General features: G+C 40.4%; 1 long non-coding RNA gene across 1 annotated transcript; it reads right to left on the bottom strand.

Moving 5' to 3' along the window:
• Nucleotides 1–354: 354 nt before the first annotated feature.
• Nucleotides 355–21,607, bottom strand: LOC138684834 (uncharacterized). The gene is made up of 4 exons (XR_011324144.1): nt 21,439–21,607; nt 9,265–9,455; nt 4,134–4,317; nt 355–1,779 (listed from the first exon to the last, which is right to left on the bottom strand). It is a non-coding gene; the product is annotated as an uncharacterized lncRNA (long non-coding RNA).
• Nucleotides 21,608–27,846: the final 6,239 nt, after the last annotated feature.

A 27,846-nucleotide genomic window follows, 5' to 3' on the forward strand; every position in this document is an offset into this window, starting at 1 on the left:
TCAGGATGGAACCATTTTATTTCCCATCTTCAACATGTTACTATCAAAACTCCCACAAGACTGCATTCTTTTCTGCAACAATTTCCTCTAAGTTAAAAGAGCCTTTATAATATTAAAAATTAATATTTACATTGTGTAACACTTAAAGAGGAAATAATAAATTACTTTGGTTTAAATTAAGTGCATTTCACTGAGTTAGTTGTTGCATATTCTCCTAGCACTCTGATTCCACACTGTTGTGCACAGAAGTAATCCAGAAGTCAACATTAAAAGGACTCCTGTGGTTCTCCTGTCACAAAGGTTTCCACCGTCTCTGCAATGGATGTGAAGGGTCTGAAACTGCTATCAGCAGGGTTTGGTTTTTTTTTTTAAAACCATAGAATTCTGGCTTGATCATATTCACATAATACTTATATGCTTTAATTTTGTAGTTTATAGTGGAATGTCTTCCTTTTACCAACAGAGCTGAAAGCAGACTGATATATTCCCATTTAGCAGTCTTTATCCCTTCAACAAGAAAAGAAATTTGCAAGTAAAAAGTTTTCTACTTCCAGATTATATGTAGACTTCAGCAATTTAAGGTTGCTTGTTCTGGGGGGTTCTGTTTAGGCCTCCACAGCAACTCATAAAAAAAGAACTTATGACAGAGTTTAAAAGTGAAGAAAAACAACAACAATCAAGACTTCTATTACAGAAACCCAATCACATCCAATTTTCAAATAAAGGTTTCCTCTGGAAACATGAAAACTTAGAAGTAAGTCAATTTAGTTATTACAGCAGTATGCCAAGATTAACGAGGAAGCTGCATGCAGTCACTATGGATACCATGCTGACCTTCATTATTTTTGAGAATAAATAGTTAAAAAGCCAGTGGTCATTTGCAACAAAGGCCTCTTCAGGCTGTTCCAAAACTGAAAATTCCTATTTTACAGTGGAAAGAAATAGACTATTTCATGCAGAGGTAGGCACATGGTATTTGACTAATTAGGCTGCTGAGCATTAAGCTGCAGTGAACCATTTCTTACACTTTTTTCCCTTAACACTTACTTCTTAAGGAATAATGAAGGTTACTACAATGTCACCTGCCCAAAGAGAACAAACTCCCCACAACCTCCTTTTGTTTTAACATGTAAATCATCACAAAACAGTCCATATACATGACAATTAAGTCTCTTGCTGCTTTATCAAACTCAGCTGTCAATTACAAATACTTACACAGCATCTTACAAAGTGATTATATTTGTATAAAAGGAGTTGAAATTTTCATTTCCAAATGTGGTGTTAAAAAAGGTAGAGGCATTCCAGACCACTTTGTAGAACTACATGCTTGAAAGATGCAAATTTTATAAAAGTTCAATCAAAATTGAAGCTGTGTATTTATTAAGAAGCATCTTCAGCTATTCTCCCCAACACTTTCTTTTTTTTTTTTTAAACAAATATGAGTAGACAGCATACTCCAGCTTTCACTAAAGCCACTGCCCTCTCATTTTTGTAAAGCTTAAAAGCACTGAAAACAAACAGGATTTATTCTAATGTCATCAAAAACTGAAGAATATTGACTGCTGGCTTCTGTTAATGCCTTTAATGGTTTTTCTTAAGAACAGCAATAAAGATACCATTCTTTGCAGTGTGAAATCCCCTCCTAACTCCACATGTACAGAACAATGCAAGTCTTTAAGACTACATAAAGTCCTTGTAGCACAGGAAATTTACCTATTTGTCATTTTCCAACAGCAATGTACGATCACCTGCCTAGGAACTGTTCTTCAGGTGTCAATACTGCAGAATAAAAAAAAAAGTTTAATACTAAAAAAGGGACACCATTATGATACCTGAAGTTTGCATTCATTCACAATTTCCAAATCAAAGGCATGCAGGCCACAGAGATTTACTGCAATTTCCCAAGCCTCAAGCATTATTTTACCAATCACACCAAAGTTTACTGCACCTTACATGAGCACCTTGAGCAAAGAGTTCAATGAGATAGGAGGAGGGAGGGGAGGAAGGAGAAAGGAGGAGGGTGAAGAGGCAAGCAGCCAAAGAGAACTTCTTCATTCTCTTCTCCTCACATCTTAAGACGTCCTCATGCTACAACCAGCATGACCACAATACCTCATTGAATTTGAAGCCTCCGTTGTCACACAGAAATAGTTAAATGTAAATGGAGTCAAAGAGGTCTGTCTATGCATGCACACTTGTATGTGTGTTTTCGAGTCAAGGTCTTGTCTCTCAGTCAAAGCAGTTTAGCCACAGATGCCTGATGCAAGCAAAAAAGTGACTAGAACTGACAGAGGGAGACAGACGCTCACTATTGCTATGATTGTTTTTTTTAAAGTCATTCATATTGACCAAAAGAGAATTGAGAATTAAACATTAAATCCTTAATATAAAAGGGATTCTTGAACTGCACACAAATTTAAAAAATAGTAGGAAGAACTTCACAATAGAAGTCAACAGCCAACATTCACCAATTTTCTATTAGTTAAATCTGGATTTTAAAATTCAATAGTATACTATAGTCTAGTCTGTTTAAAGACTAATGCTACATGAATTGATATGCTCTCAATATGCTCTTTTCCCCAGCCTCACAAACTCCTCCTAAGTATAAATCTAGGCAAAAAAAATTAATATAAATCCAGACATTTGTTTTTAATAGATTCTCTCCCTTTTTACCTTATAGTAATGTAATTATACCAAACTATTTAAATACAAATCCATTCCTCTGATTACTACAGTAAAGTAGCCAGAACAGATTTTATATTGAAGTTTTTGTTTGTTTGGGGTTTTTTGGTTTTTTTTTTTTGGTTTTGGGTTTTTTTTTTTTGTTTGGTTGTTTTTTTAAATTTTCCTTCTTGCTTTGGTGGGGAGAGGGGGGGCAGGGAGGGGAGAACAACTTCTTTTCACTAGACAGTTTATTTCTAAAATAAATGCTCAAAGAAATTTATCCAACTCTGAAATATTAAGTGATTAAATTTTCACCATTTTTATACATTTTTAACTAGCCTTATAGTTCACAAGCATTTTTTATTCCACTTTTTCAGGGATCACAAAGAATAAATTAAGCTATTTGCCCTGGTTCAAACAGTGTGTCTGAACAGCATTACTTTTTAAGAACCATAGCTTGCAGCTCGTACGTAATCCAAATCACATTATCTCCAATAGCACTTATATCAGGCAGTGATTCACATGTGTTACTGCCTTGAATATTGATTGTATGTTGTAGCAAGCTTCTAACACCCACAGAGAGTTCACTGTAGCACTAGAAGTTAACAATGCATGATGAATTATGATGAAGTAGGAAGCATACGTAAGTAGTTTTAACACTGCATTTCCTATGTATTTTCAGGAAAGCAAACGCTCTGCTTCTTTTGATCACTAATACATGTGCAATACAAATAGCAATTTTGGTACAAGAAGTGGAAGGATATTTTTTAAATTGGGGAGTGAATTCTAAAACAATGCAAGAGATTGAATCTAACATTACCAATTGTAAAGAAAGAAGCAAAAAAAGCGTCTTGATATTTTAAAAACGTATGGGAGAGCATGAAAGTAGAATGTTACTAACATAGCTGAGACTCAATTTAAGTGAGGGTTGGATGCATATGCCATATATAATTATTTCAGAAAGACAAACACCTAGAAGTCTGTGTTGTAAAATAATATTCTTATCTGACAAAAGGAGATTTAAGGAGGACAAACTACAGAAAAAGGATGATGGTGTGAACCAAAATAAAGTTCAGATCCTGATTCAAAATTACCCCACATCCTAGTCTGAACAAAGTTGGAACAAAATCATAAGTTTAGTCTGCTATAGCTAAGAATGATGGCAGCAATCAATCCCTTTCCTTACGTTCCCATAAAAGTATTCCTCCTTTAGATTTATCAGGAAATTTCGATTATACAAACTCAATGGGTTTAACATATAACTCAGTATTGCTGTCCACACTATAGTTCTAATTTCATAGTTTCAGCTATTTACCTTTCTCTTTCGGTCCCTCTTACAGGAAGGGCATTTTTGCCTCATTCCTGGTAAAGAGCTACACTTAAAGTAGATTGTTTATTCTGGGGTAGATTCTTGGAAATACTCAATTACAAACCATTAAAACAAATCACTGTAAATATTTCACAGCTACCTCTACATGACATGCCTCCATGTTATCCTGAAGTATTCCAATTCCTAATTTGGGCCCATAGTCTGCCTCTTCTTCTTTCAAGGTAACCAGTATCTCTGGTCCAAGATGACAAAGCTGCCTGTAAAAAATGAGCTCTTTCTTTTTAAAGACATCTTCAAGTATAAGATTCAGAAGATCCTCCAACCTGAAAAATACAACGAAAGTTCACACTACTGAATATACAATAACTGATCTGATCACTCTTTAAGAAAATGGAAGACAGAAGCAGGAGGGCAAAAACCAACCCTAACACTTGACAAGAAATAGAAACAAAGAATACATTTAATACATGTTTTTTGCAGTAGTATCAGAGAGCTCTACCCATTAAAAAAAAAACAACTAACCCACAAATAATTCAGTCTTTACTACTTCCCCTAACAAGTTTCCTAAAATGTTGAAGCCCTCTGTGCCTGCTGACTCAAACATGGCCAAGCATGAATGGAAAAACCTTCCTAAAAAGATCAAGAACAAAAAAGCTATATAAATATGTCATTTGTTAGACTGGGTTGGTTTTTGTTTTAGTGGGTTTTTTTTGTTTGGTTGGTTTTTTTGAGTGGATATCAATTGAGTCTGGTGTAGCAGACTTGAATCAAAGACACATTTAGCACACTCCTTCACTTAATGAGTTTTCACTCACATTTGCAATTATAATTCTCTGGTGATATCAGCTGCCAACAATAGTTCTCTGTAACACTGTGATGGAAACAAGTTGAGAATTGCAAGGAGACATTCATACTGCAAAGTCCCTTTACTTACCTTTGCTGAACAAGGACACACTGGGATAGTCTGCTAACATCAGCAGTCCAATAATTAAGTCTACACCACATTACTAGATTGCTGGAGAAGCTGGTAAGGGCCAGGGCACCAAGAGATCTACAGGCAATAGAAGGCAAATGTTCCCATTTTAAGGGTAATCCTGGGTGAACATATTCCAATCCTTGCAAAGGAGTATAGTTGCAAATATGACAAATCCTGGCATTCTCATAATACACTTAATTTTGGTAAGCAGAGTCTGGAGATTGTTACTGCAGCCTGCAGACTTTGGTGAAAGTACAGTGTCTCAAAAACATATTTACCCCGCTGTATAAAGTGAGCTCAACTCCTCCATTGCAATAAAATCCTGAAGGATATCAGACTGAGAAGTGATCTGTACACCAGTACCAATCCTAACCTTGCTCCCAGAGTACATACAATTTTAATTACTTCAAATAAAATAAGCTCGACCCAGCAAGCATGCAAGTCACAAATATCAGATAAGTGCATGGCACTTGGTTTTACAAAGCATCTTTGTCCTTATGCACAAGTTTAAAAAAAAGGTAATTATTTGTTTTGCAATAATACCCAAGAGACTCATTCTTTTAAGTACACATATACAGCCTGCTTCCACAAAGGAAACAGTCCACACAAGAACAGCATGCAGTCATGGCATCCACTTCAAGATCAACAATCTCAAAAACAAAACAAAAAAACATACAACATAAAAAAAATAATACAAAACACCTTTCAACTACTCTCAGAATTATTATCTCTATTTAAAATGTAGATTTCACCAAGTTCTTTCCAGAAAATAATTTTCAGGATTTAGTGACAGTAATTAGAAACAGGCATAATGCACTGGCAAAACAGTTCATTTTGAAAATATTAATCCATATTCTCAAATCAATCTTACATAGGATCTCTGACAAATATACTTAGAAAATTACTACTCTCATAGTCTCTAAAACACCCTCTTCTCTAGAATCAAGCCACCTCCTTCAATAATTTATAACACAACAGGAAATAAAATACTCTTCTAGTCTGCAAATATGCCAGCAGCATATCTGACAAATTTGAGTCATGTTTCCCTACTTGGAGCAATGAAAAATTTAAAATTTAGCTACTTGAATACAGTAAAAAGAAGGTACTCAATTTTTTTTTTTGGAGAACACAGAAGTGACTTTTAGCAGGAATTTTTTTTCTACATCATGAAAATAATCTTTGATTTTCATACTGACTGTTAAAAACTTTGCTTACCAACTACCAAATGCATTAGTCTTCTTTTCCTGTGTTCTATACAGACTTACAAATGTAATCTAAAAAAGTATCATGGCATTCACAGAAGGTTCCTGACAAGCACAAAACCCACCATACTCATGGCTGAGAAAGGGGAGGTAGAGAGTCCCACCAACTTCTGGAAGGCACATGGAACACATCCATTTGGAATTAATTTTTGAAGATGTGGACAAAAAGATAATCATGAAGAGTTAAAAAAGATTTATCCAAGGCAGAACATACACAACCAACCTCATGCAAAGAGCTGGGGGGCTCTGATGAAAGTTGAATGGCCCATGTAACATACTTCGACTTTAGGACAGCTTTTGAGACCGTCTCCCACCACAGTCTCACCTGGGAGCTGAGGAAGCCCAAGCTCAACACACAGAAGCAAAGCTGAGCTGGAAAACCGGCCAGGTCTATGGTTCACTGGGCTGCAAGCAATGGCTGAACGTCCAGCTGCAAGCTGGCAAGGGAGGATCCCGGCGGCCAACGCAGGGCTCCAAACACACTCAGCAGCAGCCAGGAGGATGACACAGACTGCACCCTCAGCAAACTGGCAGGTGATAGTAAAGTAGAGGGGGGCAAGGAAGAAGAGGGGGCTGGCACAGCGAACGGCAGCGCTTCTACCAACAGACAGACCACGACAGACCTGAGGACGGGGCCAAAAGAAACCTCATCGGGTTCAAGAAGGAAAAGCGCAAAGCTCTGCACCCAGGGCAGAAGAACCCCGTGCATCAGCACAGGCTGGGGAGAGCTGGCTGAGTAACAGCCCTGCTGGAAAGGGCCCAGGGGCTGGGGCAGAAGCCAGCTGAAACGGGAGCCAACATCTCACTGCAGAGAAGGCAAACTGCAGAGGACTGCAGCGAAGGGATCTTATCCCTTCGCCGCCGGACACTGGCAAGGCCACTCTGCAGATACCAGGTGAGAACCCGCACTTCAAGGAGGTTCCTGAGGAACCAAGGAGGGTCCAGCCCTGGGCTACCAAGGTGGTCAAGGGCCTCCAGGGAGAGGGAGAGGCTGGGGGAGATGGGCCTGTTTTCTCTGGCAAAGAGAAGGCTAGGACCATCTAGGAGCTGTTTACAGCTACCCAGATGGGAGCTATAGAGACAGTCAGCCCAAACTCTCTTAGCACTAGCAGACGGGATAAGAAAGAGCAGTGGCCACAAAAGGCAGCATGGAAAATGCGGGTTGCACATCACGACAAACTTTGCCGCTAGGAGGGTGGTGAAGCCCAGGAACAGACTTCCCAGAGAGGCTGTGGATTGTCTGTTCCTGGGGGTTTTCATGGCTTCGTAGGACAAAGCCATGGCTGACCCCACCAAGTGCTAGTTAGAGCCCTGCTTTGAACAAGTGCTTGGACCAGAGACCTCCAGAAGTCTCCTCTGACCATTATACTTACAACTCCATGATCTCATTAATTCCTGTGATATGCTTCCAGCAACTATAGCCTTGTTTATAAAATTATCCTCAGACATGATGAAGTCAATAAGTCTTTGGAAAAATAATGATCCATAGATGACATTAGTACAGACTTTCCTATAAATAGACAGGTGTTATCAATAGACTACAGTGCTAGCAGCTCCAACAGTTCTGAAATCACAAATATTTAATGTTAAAACTACTTTAATCAGCTGGTGCCAAATATTTTAAAAAATGAACTACAGAGAAAATAGAAATTGCATACCTAAGCTTACTGAATTTAAATATGCTGCCAAACACTATCACCTTTGTAGATTCACTAATAATGTTCTTCCAGAAAAAAAACCCAAACTTCAATATTGTAATTTTATGCCAGTATCTTTAAGAACAGCCAATATGAAACATTATTTTCACTTAGCTTGCTTGTAGAAGCTCCCTCAAATTTGAAAAAGGCAGTAGAATGTTTCCAACAAGGCATATTTTTGAACATGAGATTTTTAAAATGTCACTCTTGAGCAATACACAAGGATGCTTTACATTTAAGGATAGCCTACAGATCTTAACTCTCTATTTTTCTCTAGCAAGTCTCAATTTTGTTTGCTCCCAGTATTAAATATAGCTTTTCAAATCCTAATAAACCAAATACAGAAGATGGACAGTATGACCCAAACGGTTCTTTTGTCACACTACAAATGCAGAGTATTAGTGATAATCAGAATTAAAGCAATTACAGTAAACAAACAGTTTGGCAGTAATTTAGGAGTCGGACTGGTTCCTACAACTCACTCCTAGGACCACACAGATTGAGCAACAATTCAATGCAATAGAGAAAACAACTTAGTGAAGGGGAAACCTACGTCATTATCTGACATTAAAATCCTGATTTTGGGGTACTTTTGGTCCAGCGAACCTTGAATTATCTCATGCTGTCACTGAGTTTCAGAGTAAGAACAAGAGGTACTCAATTTAATCAATAAGACCAGTAGCTAAAATGAACTCTCTTCCTTGCACTGACTGGTGTTTTTCACACCTTTTGGTTAACTAACCAATGTATTCATCTAAAAAAAACCCCCAAAACCTACACCCACATTAGTGGGTAGTGTGCTGCAAGAGGAGGAGATCTGCAAAACAAAACAGTTTGTGCTGAAGACAATATTCAAGCTACATGTATTCCAGGGGATCTCACTTCAGAATAAGCTCTAGTCCTCCCTATGGTCTAAATACCCTTAACCAAACGCATTAGCCTAGTCCAGAAGCAGACTCTGCAATTTTGTTTCATCCAAAATAGCTGATTTGCATGTTCAGCAGTATCAGCAGCAAAGAATGCCATTATCCAGCCTATAGTGATAGGCGTTCTGGAGATAATGCAGAGTTATTCCAAAGTTAACCCTGAAGCAATTTTTATTAGCTGCATTTTAAGTCACAGAACCTAAACACTTAAATTTTATGCACGCCTGCAAAATACAGCTAATGCATGAATGCAACAATTACATGCAGCCGAGATCTTCATCGCACCTCAAATAGAAAACAACTGCATAATAACAACATCATTTAATGCAATTTAGTACTGCTTTATAATTATCTTAATGAGAGAGGCTGTTGCACAATGACCATTCCAAAAACATGAGAGAATACTCACGCCACAGAGCCTGACTAGTGGTGCACTTTCAGGATGGTTTAAATTGAACTTGGTAAGAGCACTGTGGCAGAAGAGTAGTCCTGCTCTCTCTGCCTTCCTGCTGAGGGATTCCCGCTTCCTCCACTGTTACAGGAATTTTATGATTTTGATTTCATGATGCAAGTTACCACTATATTAGCTGCAAACTAATCCTGGGGAAAAAAAAAAAGAAAAAAGAAAAAAGAAAAGAGATCAGTTTTCTGCTGAAGGTTGCTGATCTCAGTTAATGGATGGCAGTACAACCCTTAGCACCAACAGGAAGAAGGTACTGTGTAGGGCAGGACTGCCTCTTTTGGTGGCAATAGAGTGTTAAATCCATACAGGTGAATTGTTTAACCACAACAGGAACCTTTCCCTACCCGCCCCCCCCCCAAGAATAAAGATAGCAATTCTTACAACCTCCGATATCAACATTTTGAGTGGGGAACAGTAACATGAGCAAGCTGTGTATCTCACAGACACAGTAAACAACAACAGAAATGAATTTGGCAAAATCATGCTCCCTTAAATATAGTATCAACTCTACAACCATTTAGATGTAGCTTCAATACTTCCATGCCTTGCAACAGGAAACTGACATTTGAAAAAATAAAAAAAAATTAAAAAAAAAAACAAACCAGCAGAGGAACACCAAGTTGCCTTTCACTCTGTGCATCAAAGTTCACCCCAACTGCAAATCTGAAAGCCATCCTTTGGCATTTTTTGTTAACACTGCATGTTAACATGGAGCTGTTCCCACAGACTTCTATGCCAAACAGTCAGGAGACTCCACCTCCACGGAAATCAACTGAGCAGGACTTACATGGCAATCACTTTTCCTGAATGCTGGAGGGAGTTAGAAGTCTGTCTTACATTACCAATGCTCCACCTGCCGGTATGTGAACAGTACAGATTAGTCCAGAAAACATCCTGACCTTGGAGAGGCAAAGACAAACCAAAAGAATGCAAGAATAAACAAAAATACTTCCAAGTAGTCAGTAGCATCTAAAGCACCTAAGGCAAAACCTCCCCTGAAGAACTTGGTAGTATAATACATTTTTTCAGGAATATTAGTATTCGGAACATTTGAGAAAACCTCTAACCAAGGATGTGGTTCAATCCTCCTTTGATGGCTGGCTGTCTACTAACACATGAACATTAGTTACTTCATTAGCTCAAGGGTACAGCTCTGCAGAAGAGTTTGCATGAGAGATGCAAGCCAAGCCCAAAAGTGGAGCTCCCCCACAAAAACATCATTAAGGCTGGAGTTTCTACATTAATTTAATTTTATCAGGATTTTAAAGTGAACTTTACTAGAGCACAAAATAAAATATCATTAAAGCCAGGCATCTCCCCAAAACAAATGAGCCAAAAAAAACCCCAAACCAACAAACACTGCCCACCTCATTTCACCACATTTACATATGAAAAATAATGTGTTTACAAAAATACAAAATAAGCAAACGTGTGGCTCTTCATAGGAATCCTGCCATACTCACTTCATAAACCAGACAGTGTTCCCTGAAAGCATTTTGAAAAGCAAGGATGCTACAGTCCTTAAGACTTATTTCACCTGTTGAAAGCACTGAAATATATCTTCGTTCAGCTTTCCACAACAGCTATCATCTGTTTCAATTGTTTTTTTATAATCCAAAGAAACCAGGATAGGTAACGGAAGAAAACTCTCAAGGTGTTTGGAGACTGACTTACAAGTTAAGTCAGCTATCTTCCTCAACCTCTCCTACGTTGTTTACCTGCAAGTCTGAGACAAGTTACTGAAAGCACTTTTTAGACACCCACTACTTCTATTCTTTGAGTGACCAACAGCAAACTCTCAAGTCAGTTTTGCAGAACTGTTGTATTTCAAGCAGAAGTCAGTGGAGACCATAGTAGCTCAACAGAAATCTTGTAGAAACATCAAGAAATTCTTCTAAAGAATCAATTCAATTTAAAAAAAAAAAAAAATTCAATTTCATGTGCAGCCTGTAATCTTCTTTCAACATGAAGAATTAAAATGTAACTTGTACTAGAATAATAAGCATCAGCCACGGCATTTCTAGAACAAATACATACTGTGAAAATAGTTAAATAAAAATTAAACTGTACAATGGGACCAGTGACGGTACACTTAAGGAAATGCTGCAAATACAGGCTTCCAGTCATTGTATAAAATAAACTCAAGCACCAACAACAGACCAAAACTCACCGCCCTTCCACAAGGCCACAAAAAGTCAGCTGCCTTAGGCTCCACTTAAATGCAACACAGTATCATAGTCGATGATATTTGTCAAGCTCTGTATGCAAATACAATCTCACATTTAATCTTTCAAATTCCAACTTAACTACAATACTATTTAAAAGCAGAACACCTCAAACTAATTATTCTCCAACTTAAAGTAGCTTAAAAGACAGGAAACATCACAGAGTTACCAATAAACACAGTGCTTCAGTCTCCAATGATCTGAAAGTCCTATATGTGCAAAGATTAATCTGACAGCTAAAATAACTTGATTCTACAGCGTGTGAAGGAATGATTGAAGCAGACAGCCACATAATTCAAGTTAACAGCATATTATAAATGGGCTAAACTATTAAGGAAAATTCTGCAATAGTAGATTTGTAGTGTACCAGTAAATTGACAGAAAACCAGTATTCACCTTTTCATTTAAAGCAGGTAACTTAGGAAAAACATCCCCCTTTTCACAAAAAGAAAAATAATTAATGATTAACAATCTTTGAGAACTGCAGCAGAGGTTTGGTTTTATTGGGATGCCTGGTATTCTTAGGAGAAATTTAAAAGTAATACTATACGTAACAGCAATTCAAGCTGTGTAAATAAAGGTCTTGTTTCTTGATTTACATGTAAGCAAGAAGACAAGTATCATTAACCACAACAATATGGAACTTTACATGAAAGTTTGTGTTGTGTAAGAAAGAGCAACAAATAAGCCAGTACTACTCCCTGATACTGCAGTACGCAACTTTACATTAACATACAGCTTCAATGAGTCTGTTAGAACCAAGGAATGTTAAGTACATAGATTCATTTCACTTTCCTGAGATTTTACTGCTTCTAGTTAATATTTGGCATAACCTGACTTTTAACTGAACCACCAGCTTAGCAGTTCCTGATCCAGCTAGTGTGTTTATCAAGACAAGTCATTTAATCACCGTATTCAAAGTGGAAAAAATTCATTGTAAAATTTCGATAAGGCTCTTGAACTCAAAGCAATCATACAGGCTGAAATCAAATGAAGAATACAAGACCAGACAATCATGCCTAATCACATAATATCTGAGGATATCAACAACTACATTTATTTTGTAATTAATAATATTAGAAGCATGGGATCAGATGTGGCAACTCATTTTTCAAGTTACAGAGTAATTGAAAAAAAAAATCAGAGGAAAGAGTCAAAACAGATAGATGTGTATTTTAAGCAAAGAAAATATCACTAGTTTCCTTGTTAAAGAATCCATCTTATATCACAGCTGATTCAAGTTTTGAACATGGCAAGCCCTGTTTAGTATTATATTTTTATTTTCTGCTATAAAGGCTAGAGATGCAGCATGCCAATCTTCATAAAGCTCTAGAAGTCACCTTAATTTTCCTTGATATTTCCTTGAAATACTCCCTTGATATATTCAGAACAGATAAGGGACAGGTTGCAGAAGACCTAGCTTCCTTGATACCAGAACATTCCCAGTGTTCCAGTGACCTCAAAGTGCCTCATCTTGTCAGCAGACGGCTTAGTTATCCCACAGCAAAGGGCTGTGAAAAAGAGTATGTCCTTGACCTACAGGCAGGTCAGAGAGTTAGGCTCATAAAACCACCATCAAGAAAAACATTGCTGAAAACACTGCCTTTGTCTAATTGGGATAAAGTACACACCTGTCAAACTAATATTAAAAATTAGTTAGCAGTACTATTTCTTGTCTTAACCTAATTTGATGGAAAAACTGTGTTTACTTATCCTTCTAGAAGCAAGGGCAATACTGATTACTCTTAAGTTAAAGTTTTACTGATTAAGTTTTCTGAACAATAATTTAAAGCTGAGCAAAACTCCAAAAGAAGTAGATTGAGGAGCAATGATGAGAAAGAATATTTATTTACAAGCACGATCCATACATAATCAGATCATTTAGTTACAAAGTTTATCAGCAGTGATGATAATATATCATGTGGTCTCTCTAAAAAGCTAAAGATACCCTCAGAAAACATGATTAACAATACACATTACACTAAGCATATGAGTATGTTGTAAGAATGTTAAGTTAAAATAATGATGTCTATCAAATATGGACCAGTCAGCCAGCAGAACGAACATGGATAAAAACAAACAGCAACAGCCTTTAAGCACAAAGGTGCCCATCTCTAGTAAGAGCCACAAACAACACATAACTTTCATGCCCCCAGCCACAACGCTAGTAAGGATGAGGCAAAAGAAAGGAAGACATGATGGAAAACTCAAAGCAATTTTAACTTTAAATACTTCATCAAAGCTAACACTGATTAGCCTAGCAAGACTATTGCTATGAGTACTGACTCTCGGGGTCCAACAGCTGAGACATGCATTAGAAATTCTAGCTAAGAGCAGCTAAACAGCTAGACAGGTAACCATTTGCTTAAACCAAAACAGAGTTTGCAGACTGTTCTAGTTTTACCCTTTCGTTTCCAATTTCTATCTTGCTAAATAACTCTCTCCTCTATTTTACTATTCTGTTTGTTTGGTACTGCTGAGGATATGGGGAAAGGAGACAGTTTAGTGAAAGTTAAGAAAAAATACCCTGTGCCAGAAGCCCCAAGCAGTCTGTACTCTGGGATATATGCTTAAGAAGCGCATGCACTAGGAGCATTTTCTGCCAAGCTGCAGAGGGTCAGCAGGGCATCTTCTGTTGCCAAGCATCAGCTTTGGGAAACAGTACGTTCCAGAAGGCACAAATTTGAGCTTTTTCTGTAGGTTATCAACAGTACACAACATACGTCACCACTCACCCAAAACTACAAACTCACACTGTGATTTCTGCATATAGAAGTACTCAGTCAGTGCACTGAACACTCCAAATGATGATCTGAGCAGTTTAAGATAATGCATAGAGAAGAGCTCAGTCTTCAGGAACACTTACGAACACTTTGAACATCAGAAGAATTATGACCCTGTATTTGGCTGAACCATGCTGTATCTGCAGAGAAAACAATGAAGTGAATGAAGAAAGTCCTCTGAGGCTCATCTGACATTTTGATTTATTATACTCATGTTAAGTCTCCAACGTTCATTCTGTACACAGCTCTGACACAGTGAAAGATTTGTTTTGGACTAACTTATTTTATTTCGATATTCTTTATATAAAATGTCCATGTTCTTACAAATTCCGCTAATACCACTTTGATATCTAACATTGTGTTGATTCAGTGTGAAACACAAGAATTAAACAGCCTTTTAGTAGTTTAACTTCCTCATTCCCACAGGATTCAACATGCCCTCAGACATGAAACAATCTTATCTGGGGCACTTCTTGTGAATATTTTAATCTTTTTTCCTTTATCTGTCTAACCTTCATTTCTGCACAAGTATAGACCTAATTCCCTCAACCTTCTTGTGCTGTTAGAACTATTTACTGGTGTTGTTCAGACTGAGGCATCCTAAGACAACAATATACAAGGAGCAAACCGATATTACTGAAGGGTAACTTCAGGCACAGAAAACTTATCTGTACTAAATAAATTTTAAACTGCAAGGTGGGTTGTGCTTCTTCTCATTAAGTGCCAGCTCAGGCAAAGCAATGCCTCTTTATTGGGTAGCAGGACATTCTCCAGTTAGACCAGTTCACTGCTGTTGTAACTTATGGAACTCCCTAAAAAAGAAAAAAGTAGGAACATTTTGAAACAAATATAAACAGGAAAGACTGAGATTGCTAGTGTGTTGATGAAGTTACCAATAGGCTGATCAACAGGATCTCAATACACTCTCTTCCATGTACACATTATTATTATTACAAATTGGTATTATAACCTTTTTGAAGCATGAATCAGTGGGAGAAGAGTTTTTCCATTTCTGGCCTTTTTTTTTTTTTTAATAATCCTTAGCATTGTGCTAGGTGTTATGGTATCAAACACTCATCAGTACAACCATCCCTTTGTTCTTCTTTACCTTCATCACTCTAATAGTGCATGCAAGCATCAATCTGGAAAAGATCACTAAGCCAGGCAATGAACAGTTAGGCTAGACAGCTATCCAAAAAGTTTTCAAACAAACTAGATAAAATAAATTATGTAAACAAATTATCACAAATACATCTTGCTACCTTCTAGACCATTAAAAAAAACCCCACACATCTATTGTCACACAGCACGTCTGTATTTTCCAGGCACTAACATTTTAGATCATTTTAATATTATTCCATGTTACGCATGCCAAAGATAGATCTGAATAAACTTGCAGGTGAAGTCTATAAAACTGAACAGGTTATTTTTTTAAGGTTTTCGAGTCCAGATAGGTCTGAAAGTACTGATCTCTTTACTCATGCCAGAAGTTCCCTCTGACAGTGGCAGGCAAGCTTTCACCATTATATATACTTCCAGCTACAAGATTTTTACCTTTTTGTTCCATAGATCACAACAGGAAAAGTCTGCATCATGTTAACTAAACCAAAAACACAGCAGCATGCAAACAGCATACTCACTTGCACAGTCTATTCAGCTTGTTCTCAATCTGATTATTCACCTGTTTTGTACTGACTGCCATCTGCCCACTCCTCCTCCTGTCTGTCTCTGACACAGACTTTGTGCCATCTCGTAAGTGTTTGGGGTTTTTTTTAGCACCTTCCTGCACACTTCTTCCAGGTCACTGATACATCCAGTGAATAAACTTAATTGCAAGACTGCTTCCTGGGGCTCCCCAATCATGACATTCCAAATCGACTGCAATGGAGAGGTTTTGCTGTGTAACACATTTAAAAAACGCATATACTTATTTCCTATCTTTAAGTATATTTTTTATACATAAAATATGTATGCAGATAAATTCTACTATTAAATATGTATATAAATATATTTACACACATATTTAAGACAGGAAATAGATTCAAGACCAAGTCAGCCACTACTCACACTTATTTTCCCATTTAAACTGCAGCATGAGCACTAATCACCAGTAGATACGTACAAGAATAAGCACGCAGGTATTTTTATTTTAGGCAAACAATCCACTGCTTCATAGAACTTGACAGTTGTCTCCATTAACTCTATGGCTGTTGTAGCCAAATCTTATCTTGTGTTGAAAAGGACGCTGGGATTAGTTATGTAGTTCCAGCCTGGCCCTTTTATTAGTATCAGGAGCATTCGTTTCTTAAGTTTTACATGACAGTTGCTTAAAACTCCATCTGGCTTTTTTGATTTACACCAGGAACTTCCATGCTAAGAGTCTGTGAGTATATTAACTGCACTGATTATTTTTTTCTCCTCTCCTACAGAAAAAAAATAAAGTTTTCAACAAAACGCTTAAGTACGAACGAACACGTAAATGCCTGTTAGCATTTGGAAATTTAGGAAGTAACAAAGAAAGATTCCATACTTCTTTACATAAGAAGGGTTTGTTTAAAAAAAAAAAAGTAGAAAAATAAATCCAAAAGAGCCTTCACTTTACTTTGTCTGCCACTGACCTTTAGACCTGACACCCACTGTATCCTGTGGGAAATTTTTTCCAAGAGCCAACTTTCTTATAAATATTTTAACAGATTTAAGCATCCAGACTACATTTTATTTGCCTGCATCTACAGAATGAAAAGGCTATTGAATAATGACAACATATACGTGGACTTTCATATTCATATAAGTATCTGTAAAGCAATAAAATATAATGTAATGGAATCTTGAATGTGCTACATGCAGGTGTTTTTGAAGCATAATTTTTAAATGAGGTTTACTCTTACAGTTGCTAAAAGCCTATGAAACACATACAACTGCATTGCTGTCCATTTTCCTGCATATGGTTTTAAAACACATTTGCATATTCTCCAAAAATAACAAAAGCACTAGAAAAAGTCCATCCATTCCTAGATTTGTGTGATAAAAGCAATAGTGATAATTCAGTTCCCTACTGAAAATGAAAATGCAAGTCCCTCTTAGATGTTTTGCCAAGAAATCTCCTTAAACTCTGCAAGAACAGTTCACTTACAGGAATTTGTTTAGCTTTTAAGCGTCAAAGCACTGCACCTGTTCCTTTTCAGATAACCAGTCTCCTTGTCAAGTCATATTCCTCTTGTTTCTCTATTAGAATGAGAAATTGTTTTGTGCAGCATGGAACAGATCACTTGTGGAAAGTCACAGGAAAGATTTCTTCGTTACTTCCACAGGCCACATCAGCACTCCTCTCCAGGTGTGCTTCTCTTTCACATCAACCCTTCCTCCCTACTGCATATGGTTCCACTGCAGAGCTATACATCTTGTATAGTCCCGTACATGACTGTGCTACATCAGTGCTCATAAGGAAACTTTCCAGCTGTTCAAAACAAGCCATGGAGCCAGACAAGGACAACCACATTCACCAAGACAGGTAAGCAGGAATTTGGCTCCCTCACACTACTAGAACACTAACAAAAGGGACTAGAGTATATTTAAGAAACTTTTTTTTTTTTAACTGAAACATTAGGTACTGTTCAAAGAAGGTGCCCAATTTACTTAGAATTAAACTATAAACACTGTTACTGCAGGATTTTACGCAGCAAGTTTCAGCTACATTTAACAAGCAAGAAAAACAGAAGGAATGTTTGTTTTCGAGAGCTTGTAACAGAGGGTTTGCTTCAATTTCACCCATCAAGTGACAGTAACTTTCTTATGCATGACTAAATGCTAACTACAAGTTTAAAGCATCAGTATCTGAAGGCACAATTCCTCTCGAAGACCTTGCAACAAGGAGTGCACAGTAATAGTATATAAAAACCTTTATCTTCCAGTCTTAATATTATCAAAGCTTCTGTTGAAACTTTAGTCCTTTGGTTTTTATGGCTGTTTTATCACCAGACGTCAAAACTGCATTAGCGGTCCATCTACGTATGATACAGATCACGGCTTCTGTCCAGTAAAACCTCTCACTATTAATCTCCACAGCCACATTACTTCACAGTGGTTAAAGTTCCCATTACCGAAAGGAGCAGGGGGACAAGCTGGGTCTCACTCCAAGTTACTCCTCTGATGTCTCCTAGGAAGACAGCATTCTGCTCCTGGCATAGATCTCTTCGGCATGCTCATAAGAAATTTGCATGTAGATATTTGAGACAACAAGCAGCCAGTAACTATTCAGCTCTCAAACCCTACAGTAAGATAACGCCAATGAATTTTCATGCATGAGAACAGCAGGACAGGATGCACAGTGCAAGCTTACATAAGACACAAGGCACTGCTGGGAACCAACAGAAGTGAATAGCATAAATGGCTCAGGAAAATGCTGATGTCACTCGTATACGTTTGTGTTGCGCCAGCCAAGTTTCTCTGATCCTAAAACTAGCCTTTCTAGCTGTTTGTAAAACCTCACAGTTTGCTTTGTTTTACCGAGATCTTGAAAAAGAACTTGTTTTCAAAAACCCGTGTTTCTTCCTAGTATTAAGAAGAGAGATTAAAAAAAAATCCAAGAAGACTCTAGATTTACTGTAGCACTTAGAATCTAAAGAAAAACAGAAAACGTAATGGAGAACTGGAAAAAGCATATAATTATGTACACAAATACTTGTTCCTAATACTTACTGAAAAAATAGTTCAGGCACAACTTATCTGTTTTAAAATATGACCTCTGCAAACCTACTAAGGTCAATGAGACTTAGAGTAGTTACTCAGTGAGCCCTGCTTGCATAAATTAAAGATGCCTAAGGGTAGCTATGAAACCAGGTATTTGATTTTTCCAGGGCACCTACATATTATGAATTAACAATGAATTGCCATTTTACCAGAGCAGCTTTCAGTTTTGTTAAGGAGGGAAAAAAACAAAAAAAACCCCAAAAAATCAAACCACCCCAACTGGTTTGAGCTTGCCTCTTCCTCAACTCATAAAAGCTTTCCTATTTAATGTTAAAACTGATTATAGAAGTTTCATATTAACTTGAGTACACACGTGAGAACCTACAGATCAAATTACTTTTAAAAAAACCCTCAGATCTCAGTCAAATAATGCTTCTTCCTGGTGTATCCTTCTACAATAGATTTAAAAAGGAAAAAAAAAAAAGGCACACACAAGTAATCTAGCTGCACAAGTTAGTATAAAGGAAAACTGTAAAGAGGGAAAACTTGGCTCACGCAGGCCGGTATTCACAGCAGCAGCAGTAACTCCCAGCTCTGTGCTTCGCTGCTTTCACCTGTTACTGCAGTGGCTGCACAGCACTTCAGAGCAGTGTGTGAACCATGACAGGTCATTCCTTCACAGTTCTAGGATTCCTGTATCAAAGTTTTTGCCTCTGACACACTTAAGGCATTTGATTTTCTAGAGAGCATCATATAAGGTGAAAGGGAAAATACTGTTCCTGAAACTGAACTACTTAGTTTATCTGTCATTATGCATGTAATGAACTTACTGTCACTCCCTTTAGTATTTTCTTGCAAATACAGAGGCACCCTGAGATAGCATCAAGTTAATGCAACTACCCAACTGTGGCAAGTACAACTGAATGGTATCACAGTAAGTTAAAAACCAGTACCAGCAGTAATTTCTTCATCGGATCAAGTATATCAAGAATACATCTCTTCCAGTTCCCTACCAAAACACCAAATCTAACACCATGTAGCTCAGAGATGCCAACTATCAGAGATAATCAGCCACATTAGAAATTCACAAGGTTTCCTTAGCAGTGGAAGAGGACACCAGCTTTGTTCTAGGCAAACAGGAGGGGAAAACACACCCACAAACTGTTTGCGCTGTGGAATGGCTGTTCTTTGAAAGCATATCAGTGCACACTCTTCATAAAAATATGAAGTGTAAGACGACCACACAGGTTATTAAACATCTTTTTAAACAAGTGCCTATTTTCATCAAAGTGTAGCTACTACAGGAAAACTCCGCAAGCAAACCACTCGCATCTTCGCTAGAGACTCTATGCTTCTATAGTAGAAATAATATTGATATCTGCCTGTTATTACTATAGCAGATAAGCATTTCACAGTCATTAGTATATTTATTCACAGTACGTTTTTGGAAAGCACCGCTATTCCTGATTCATAAGCAAACAGAGGACTGATGCGGAAAGACTGATCCAAGGTCATAGAGCAAGTCTGTGGTAAAGTAGGAAACTTCACCTGGTTTTGCCTTCATGCAACTAATACTTTCTGTTAATGAGTCATTGCTGCTCCTCTAAATTATTCTTTGAGCGTGAAGAGACAACAGACTGCCTGTGGCATGCAAACTCTACGTGCTAATAGCAGCTTCACTCCAGGGTTTTCTAAAAAAAAAATAAATATCACACCCAAGGCCCGTGTTCTATACTATGACAGAATCCTACTTCAGTGCTGGGCTGCTGTGGAGAAAAAAGGAGAGAGAGAGAGATAAAAAATTAGGTAGTCTGCCTTGTTTGTGGTCCAGCTCTCTCACTTAGAGAAACAAAAAACAGCCCTTGAATAGTTTTACTCCCTTACGCTACAGACCACCGGGCAAGGGCAAAGTGCAGGGAGGAAGGGACAGTCAACTCGGGAGACAAGTTATGCAAAGCTAGGGGCCGGGGCGGGGGGCAGAAGTCCCACGGCCCACAAAAAAAAAAAAAAAAAAAAGAAAAAAAACCAAAAAAACCGCGGCCAACTTCTGTTCGCAGGTCAACGAGGTCAAAGCGCGGGGGGGAGGGAGGGGTGTCTGCGCTAGGAACGGGACCCCCGGCACAGGGAGGGGGGGGGACACACCGTGAAGGTTGCGGGGCTCCTCTCCCCCCCCGCAAAAACCCCGTCCCACCCCGTAAAGTGCAAGGGGGCGCGGAGCCCCCTCCCCAGGCTCACCCCCGACCGCCGGGGGTCGGCAGGCTGCAACTCCCCCCCCCGGGCACCCCTCGGCCCACTTCAGGGCGCTCCCCCTCCCCAGGGCCGCCGACACAGCCCCGGCCCCGGCCCCCTCCCCGCCCGAGGCGGCGGCCCGCCCGTCCCCACAGCGGGGCGGCCCCGCCGGGGCGCTGCTCCCCCGTCCGTACCTGTGAGGGGAGGCGGCGGCGGCCGGCTCCGCCGCGGAGGACCGGGCCGCCTGTGCCCGGCCCGCTTCGCGGCCCCCCGCTGGCGGCCGCCGCCCTCGCTCGGCCGGCGGGTCCGGCGGTAGCCGCCCGGCTCGGCTCGGCCCCGGCTCGGCCTCAGCCCCGGCCCCGGCCCGGCCCGGCCCGGCCCGGCGGCGGCCGCGTCTCCTCCTCGCCTTTAGTTTGACCTTTTCCGTGTCTCCGCTCCCTGTCCCCGACACACTTTGACGTCACTCCCATGGCAACCAGCCCCGCCCCCTCCCGCCTCGCGCGCGCGCCGCCCGCCCCCGCTCCCCGCTCCCCCCTCCCCTCCCCGCCTATCTCCCCGGACGTAACGCACGCGGGCGGGCGGGCGGGCACCCGCGCACGCGCCGCCGGCAGGGGGCGGGGCCGCCTCCCTCGTAGCCAATGAGAGCGGCGCCCGGGCCGCTTCTACCCCGCCCCCGCCGAGCTGGGGCGGGGCGCAGCGGGCGTGGGGGCGCGCGTGGAGCAGGTTGGCGCGCGAGGTGCGTGAGGCAGGGAGCGCGCGGTCTTCGTGGCGCGCAAGTTCTTGCGGGCGAGACGTGGCGGCGGGAGCGGAGGCAGAGGGACGCGGGACGCGGCGGCTGTGGGGCCGGGGCAGAGCGGCGTGTCGAAGTGAAGGCCTCTGGGCCTTCAGCGGGAGGATAAGGGCGAAGGGGGCAGGACGCGTTCTCTCACACGCCTTAACGGAGCGAAGCCTTCCCTCCTCCCCAGAGGGAGAAAGGAAATCTTAACGCAGGGATTCAGGCGCTGCCTTTGCCCTGCACACACATACGTGAGCCAAGCTAGCGCCGTCGCGGTTTGCCTCCTCCTTTCCGTCTCTAGTGTTCTTCCTCATGCCGCGGTGCTCCAGTGTTCCCCGAGGATCAAGCTGCTTCCCCCGTCCCACAACGTGCAGCACGTTCCCATTGTTTGGGGAGCATATGGGCAATGGCATTTACTTCCTCCAAAATACTTGGCGTAAATATCATCTCTGTAATATGCGTAACGTACGGGAGGCTGCATATCTCGATGCCTCAGTGCACAATGTGGGCATAAATTTTTCATGTGTAAGTACTTTGCTTCAAATACTGTCAGCTGTGAAAAGGTTACGCACACACAGCATGCAACCTGTGCAGGGTCTGTGTGTTAAGACTCTTTGGGTTTGTGCCTTGTTTCGTGAAAGGTGTGTGCAGTAACAACACGTTATGTATTGTAGGCTCGAAGTTGCGAGACGTACACAGGCGTGATATTTAAATATCAATTAGCAACTACACTGTGTCTTTCATCTACCCTACACGCAGAGCACACTGCGTATTTTATATGTGCCACATATCTGTCGTAGCTCCAAAATGACAGTTTCAAAACGATTTTCAATCAGAAATATTCGTTCAGAAATACAATCCAATATTCATCAGAAATACATACTGAGATGTATTCAAAAAACCCTTCCAGAAGGTGGATCAAAGGACGGAGATACAGTTTCCCTGTCTTTGAAATGCATGATACCTTTCTCCCAGAGTATTAACAAACCACTTCTTTAAAACCTGTCACAGCAAGAGCAGGATCTGCAGTGGGAATTCATACACGGTCTGGCTCTTGCTCATTTGAAGGCAGAGATTTAATAAGGAAATTATTTTAAAGAGAGCTTTTTAACTATCACTGAATTTGTGACATGGCTCACTTCTCATCAGCCCAACTGGATTTAGTGTTGTATTACCGACTGCCAGCAAAACACTCAAATTTGGTCATATTCAGAGCAGGAGCGTTCGGCTCTCGCACAGGTGCAGCATGGTGCGTGTAGGGTTAGGTGCTGACCTGCTCGGTGAGGGTAATGCCAGCCCACCCCGGGGATCCCGTGCGTGGATCTGCTGGCTTTGCCCAGCGGTTCTGGTAGGTGCCAGCCCTGCTGGAGCTTGCTTTCTGATGGGTGTCTTTTTTCTTCCAGTCTCCAAACCACGAGCCTGACTGTGGCCGGCTTGCAAGGCCAGTCAACAGTAACCGGGAGTGACCTTATTCTAATGTACCGGACAACCATCTGGGGCCGATGTGACTGTCAACCACGATGACCTGCGTATTAAGACACCAGGACTTGGGCCTTCATATTTGTAACTCTGGAAAACTGCAGTGTACGTGTTACTGATCCCCCCCCCCCCCCAAAATCCCTCTTGATTCAAATCGGGATGAAAACTTTGAGCAGCAAACTGTTGGGAAGGGCATAAATAAATATGCTGCCAGGGATATATCAATATGACTATGACACACCGGCGTGTCCCCAGGGAAGACGTTTCCTTCCTGCACATCTCCTGTTGCCCCCCAGTTCAGTGAGGAGAGTACTTCCTTTTCTCCCAGGGGGTCAAAAGGGGTAATTAGTGCTTGTGTGCCGTATATTGAGGTGGATAAATAAAGTCCTCAGCATGAGTAAATTCATGTCAAATCCACTTATTTGGCATTTTTATCCATGAAATCTTAAAAATGCTGAGATAAGCCTGCAATGACTAATTGGACGTGATGAAGAGGAGATGGTGCAACAATGTAGGTGAGGGAGGAGATGGAGAAATCAATCCTGAGGAAGGATCTGGCACTTGCAAGGCCTGAGAGAGCCAGAGGTCGTCGGTTCAAATATAATCTCCCAGAAAGGGAGAGGAAAAAAATAAAAAAGCAACGTCTCTCCTTCTTGCACGGACAATGCCGGACTCCCGCGCCTGATTTCCATGAGAAAGGCCACTTCTGGCATTGACATTCTGTGGCATCGAGTCCCCACCACAGACCTCCTCCTCAACAGGAGGCTGAAAGAGGAGGGGAGGAATAAACTCTGCTTTCCAAAAGGGCTGGAGCTGCCAAAGAGGCCCGTGGAAAGCCAATTGTGCAATGAGGGAAAACGGGGAGAGAGGATCCCTGCGCATAGACACAGTGAAAAGGCCACCGAAAATAAGTGGGAGGAGGGCTAAGAGGTATTTTGATACATTTAGACAGACTTCAAGTGAGCGCTGGTTTAAAGCAAAATTGTTGGCGACGACACTGATTCAGGGTTGATTTTGAATACTGGAGTGTAACGTAGAAGTCTTTCCTTCATATACATAAGATCCATAACTGCTGCTGATTTCAAATCCCGGCTCACACAGAGTTTTTATGAGTACTTTTCATTCGTAGATCTTGGAGGGCTTTACAAAGGAGAGAACTATAAATAAGACAGATGGGAAAGTGAGGAATAGAGAGGGGCTTTTAAAGGGCAATAGATTGTTTCTTTAAGGGTTTCTGTGTATAAGAACTAGATAAGAACTGTCATTTTACTGAATGTAAAATATTTTGCAGTGGCACACTGTGCCAAATTACTTGTGCATAGATATTTATGTTATTAAGGCAAAGTTTTGTCATGCTGTGTACAAATGTCTCTAGCTAGGCTTTTGGAAAATACAAAAAGAAAAGCATTTAATGTTAGATTTTAACATAGTGCGTGCATGTTTTAGGTACTTTTAAATTGAACAGATCAAAGCCTTTTATTCCTAAATGCCAGAAATCCAGTGATATTTGTGTAACTATGTAATTTGACCTGTCTGTTTTACATGTTCCCAAGGGTTTATTATAGGCAGTTTTCAAATTAAGTGGGCTGGAACATTTGATGCTCTCTTCCCTGGTTTTCAAAGCCTGTGCAGAGCCCATACTGTGTGACTGACACTGCCGTTAAAGTGGTAGCATTTTAGTTTTATCACAAGGTACACAGTGTGGCGAGGGAACGGAGATTACCCTGGTCCTGATTCTGGCTCTGCCACTCCAAGGCAGCCATTTCATTTCTGCCTCCTTCATCTTTCCCCTCTGCAGAGCTGGGTACAATATTTCCTTATCCTCTAAGGTGTCACGAAGCTTAATTAACCTTGAGAAAAGGAATGAGTAAATTGCAAACAACAGGGACAGAGTGGGGAAGGCCCTGGCGGTTTAAGCATCTCCATGTTCATACTCACCTGCGTGGGGCCATTTTACCACTGATGCTCCACAGCGCTGCAAACTTGGCAAGCTTGAGAGAGCCTCAAATACTTTCCCTGCGTTTAAAATAACATTATTATATAACCGGGAGTCAGCCATAGGCTGATGGCTCAGTAATGTTTTATGCAGCAATCCTCTCACCCAACGGTGACCTTGTAACTGGATAATAAAAGCCATATTCCACTCGCAATTGCACCTGTGCTGCCACTATTTACATTGCAATAGCACCTAGAGGCCCCATTGTATAAGGCACAGTAAAACTGTCTCTGCCTGGAGGAGACTGAAAGTGGGAGGGGAAGCAGGAACAGAAGCAAAAGGTTTGTCTCAAGGTCATATATCAGAAAAGTAGCTCTGGCAGGAGAAAAACTTAGGTCTCCCAAGACCCAGTACTATGCCCTGTGAACGATGACTTTTAGGGAAAAAAGGACATATTTACTTCTAGGAATAGAAATATAAAATGCTGGGAGATCACAATGTGCGCAGCAGGATTTGCCCTTTGTTTATTCTTCTGGCTGTAGAAATGCTTGTTTGGTAGTTTTGGGATTGGTTTGTTTGGGGTTTTTTTAGGCACTTTAAAATTTAGGCAAATATTAAATTGCAATTAAATTGTCAATGCCTTCATGAGAGGCATGTTTTTATCTGAAGTACGTTACGATTTTCCTAATAACAGACACAAAGGATCAACATTTCTCTTTTGGATTTTTCTTTGTTTGAAAAGTTAGTTGTTCCTGAAGTAACGCTTGCTGGTTTTGCAGTGGTCTTTTGTAGGTCATGAAACAATGAATCTTCAAGTCACATCATCCTACTTTCTATCCAGTGTGTTTCTATGTCACTATCAGCTCTGCTTTGGTTTGATCTAACCAGATGGTATCTCACAAGATGCTAGACATGAATATTTCATATGGTTTAGAAACTGTTTTTTCTCACTCTTCGGTGGCAAAATGTGTTGATTTAAGACTTTTCACAACTTGAGAGGCTTTCCGGCATGGCACCGTAACTCAGGCCAAAGACAGCTGAGCATTGTTGTCATCCCACAATGTGGGAAGCAGAGGATGTTTTGGACCGCTAGAAAAATGGAGCTGAAATTTTCCGTTAAGAGGAAAAAAAAGCATTTGTCCAGCAGCAATCTTCCAGTCTAGCTGTACTTAGGTTACATTTTTTGGACATTATGTGGAAAGTCAGAGGCATTAGATCAATGCAATTTTTGATCCATTGAATCAGCAGCCAAGTTAATCTCACATCTCTGAGCCAGTGAACACTTTGTTTTCATTCAAAGTTGGTCTTATTTCAGTTTAGGCCATTTCTAACACTGTTTTCTTATTTACAGTATCGAAGGCTTCAGCCACTGTATCCTGTGATATAAATCAATTAACAATCGCCTGCCTTTATCATTTTTCACTCAGACTTTGCTTTTGCTCCTCTTTAGAGACATGAGTGTTTTCATTTTTTCTAGGTCTTTGTTGTTCTTAGTGGATAATCAATATTGAGTTGCAAGAGTTGCACTGAAACTCTGGGCGTGCAAAACCAGCTTATTTGGTTTCTTCAGCTGCACATGAAAATTTTTATTTTAGCTGTAAGCCTTCTCGGGGCGATTCAGCTCCAAATTAAGACACACAGAGCTTGATTCAGTTGCCCACACATAGAACTTCATTGTGATTTAAGATGTCCTAGATGACTTGCCTAACCTCCAGCTCCTGCTTCAGTAGGTCACAAGTCCACTGTAGATCCTGTGTAATTTCTGCCAGTCCCATAAATACATCTGAGATACCCTGGGGCACCTCCAATGATGCTTGATATTTGCTTATTAATTGGTTAAATGTAAGTGTCTGTGTGTGGGCATCTACCTCTGAGCTGAGTGTCTACGTTCCCGCTAGAGTCAAAAGAGATCCAGTTAAGTAGAGCCTAGAGGGTGTCCAGTTGACCAGACCGTAAGTGTCCACTTTATGGTATGTAATCATCATGCTTTTCTGCTTGACTTTCAGATGACACATTTTTCAGAGCAGGACATGTTTTGCTTTTTAGTAAGCACGCTGGCAACTAATTTAAACACTCTGCACACCAAACAACAGTCACACGTAGAAGGAGCCATATAGCAAGGGACTGGGGATCCGGGACTTTCTTTCCAGCTAGAAGGCTGACACCTCAAAAAGGAAGGCAAATTCCCAAGCAAAAAATTCTCCTTAACCTAGCTGTGCTGCTTCTCTGTCCCCCAACACATGCCTTCCAAACTTCTGGAGTCTTTGATGGGCCATTCATAGAAATGAGCAGTTATAGTCCCTCAAGCCACACTTTATATCAATGTACATCTGCTCTTGTTTAATTTATGTTCGGCATCATGCGATACTCTTGTTAGACACACACTCCATACAGAATCTGGTAGGTATAGAT

Source organism: Haliaeetus albicilla, chromosome 3 (assembly GCF_947461875.1).
Source record: "Haliaeetus albicilla chromosome 3, bHalAlb1.1, whole genome shotgun sequence".
NCBI lineage: Eukaryota > Metazoa > Chordata > Aves > Accipitriformes > Accipitridae > Haliaeetus > Haliaeetus albicilla.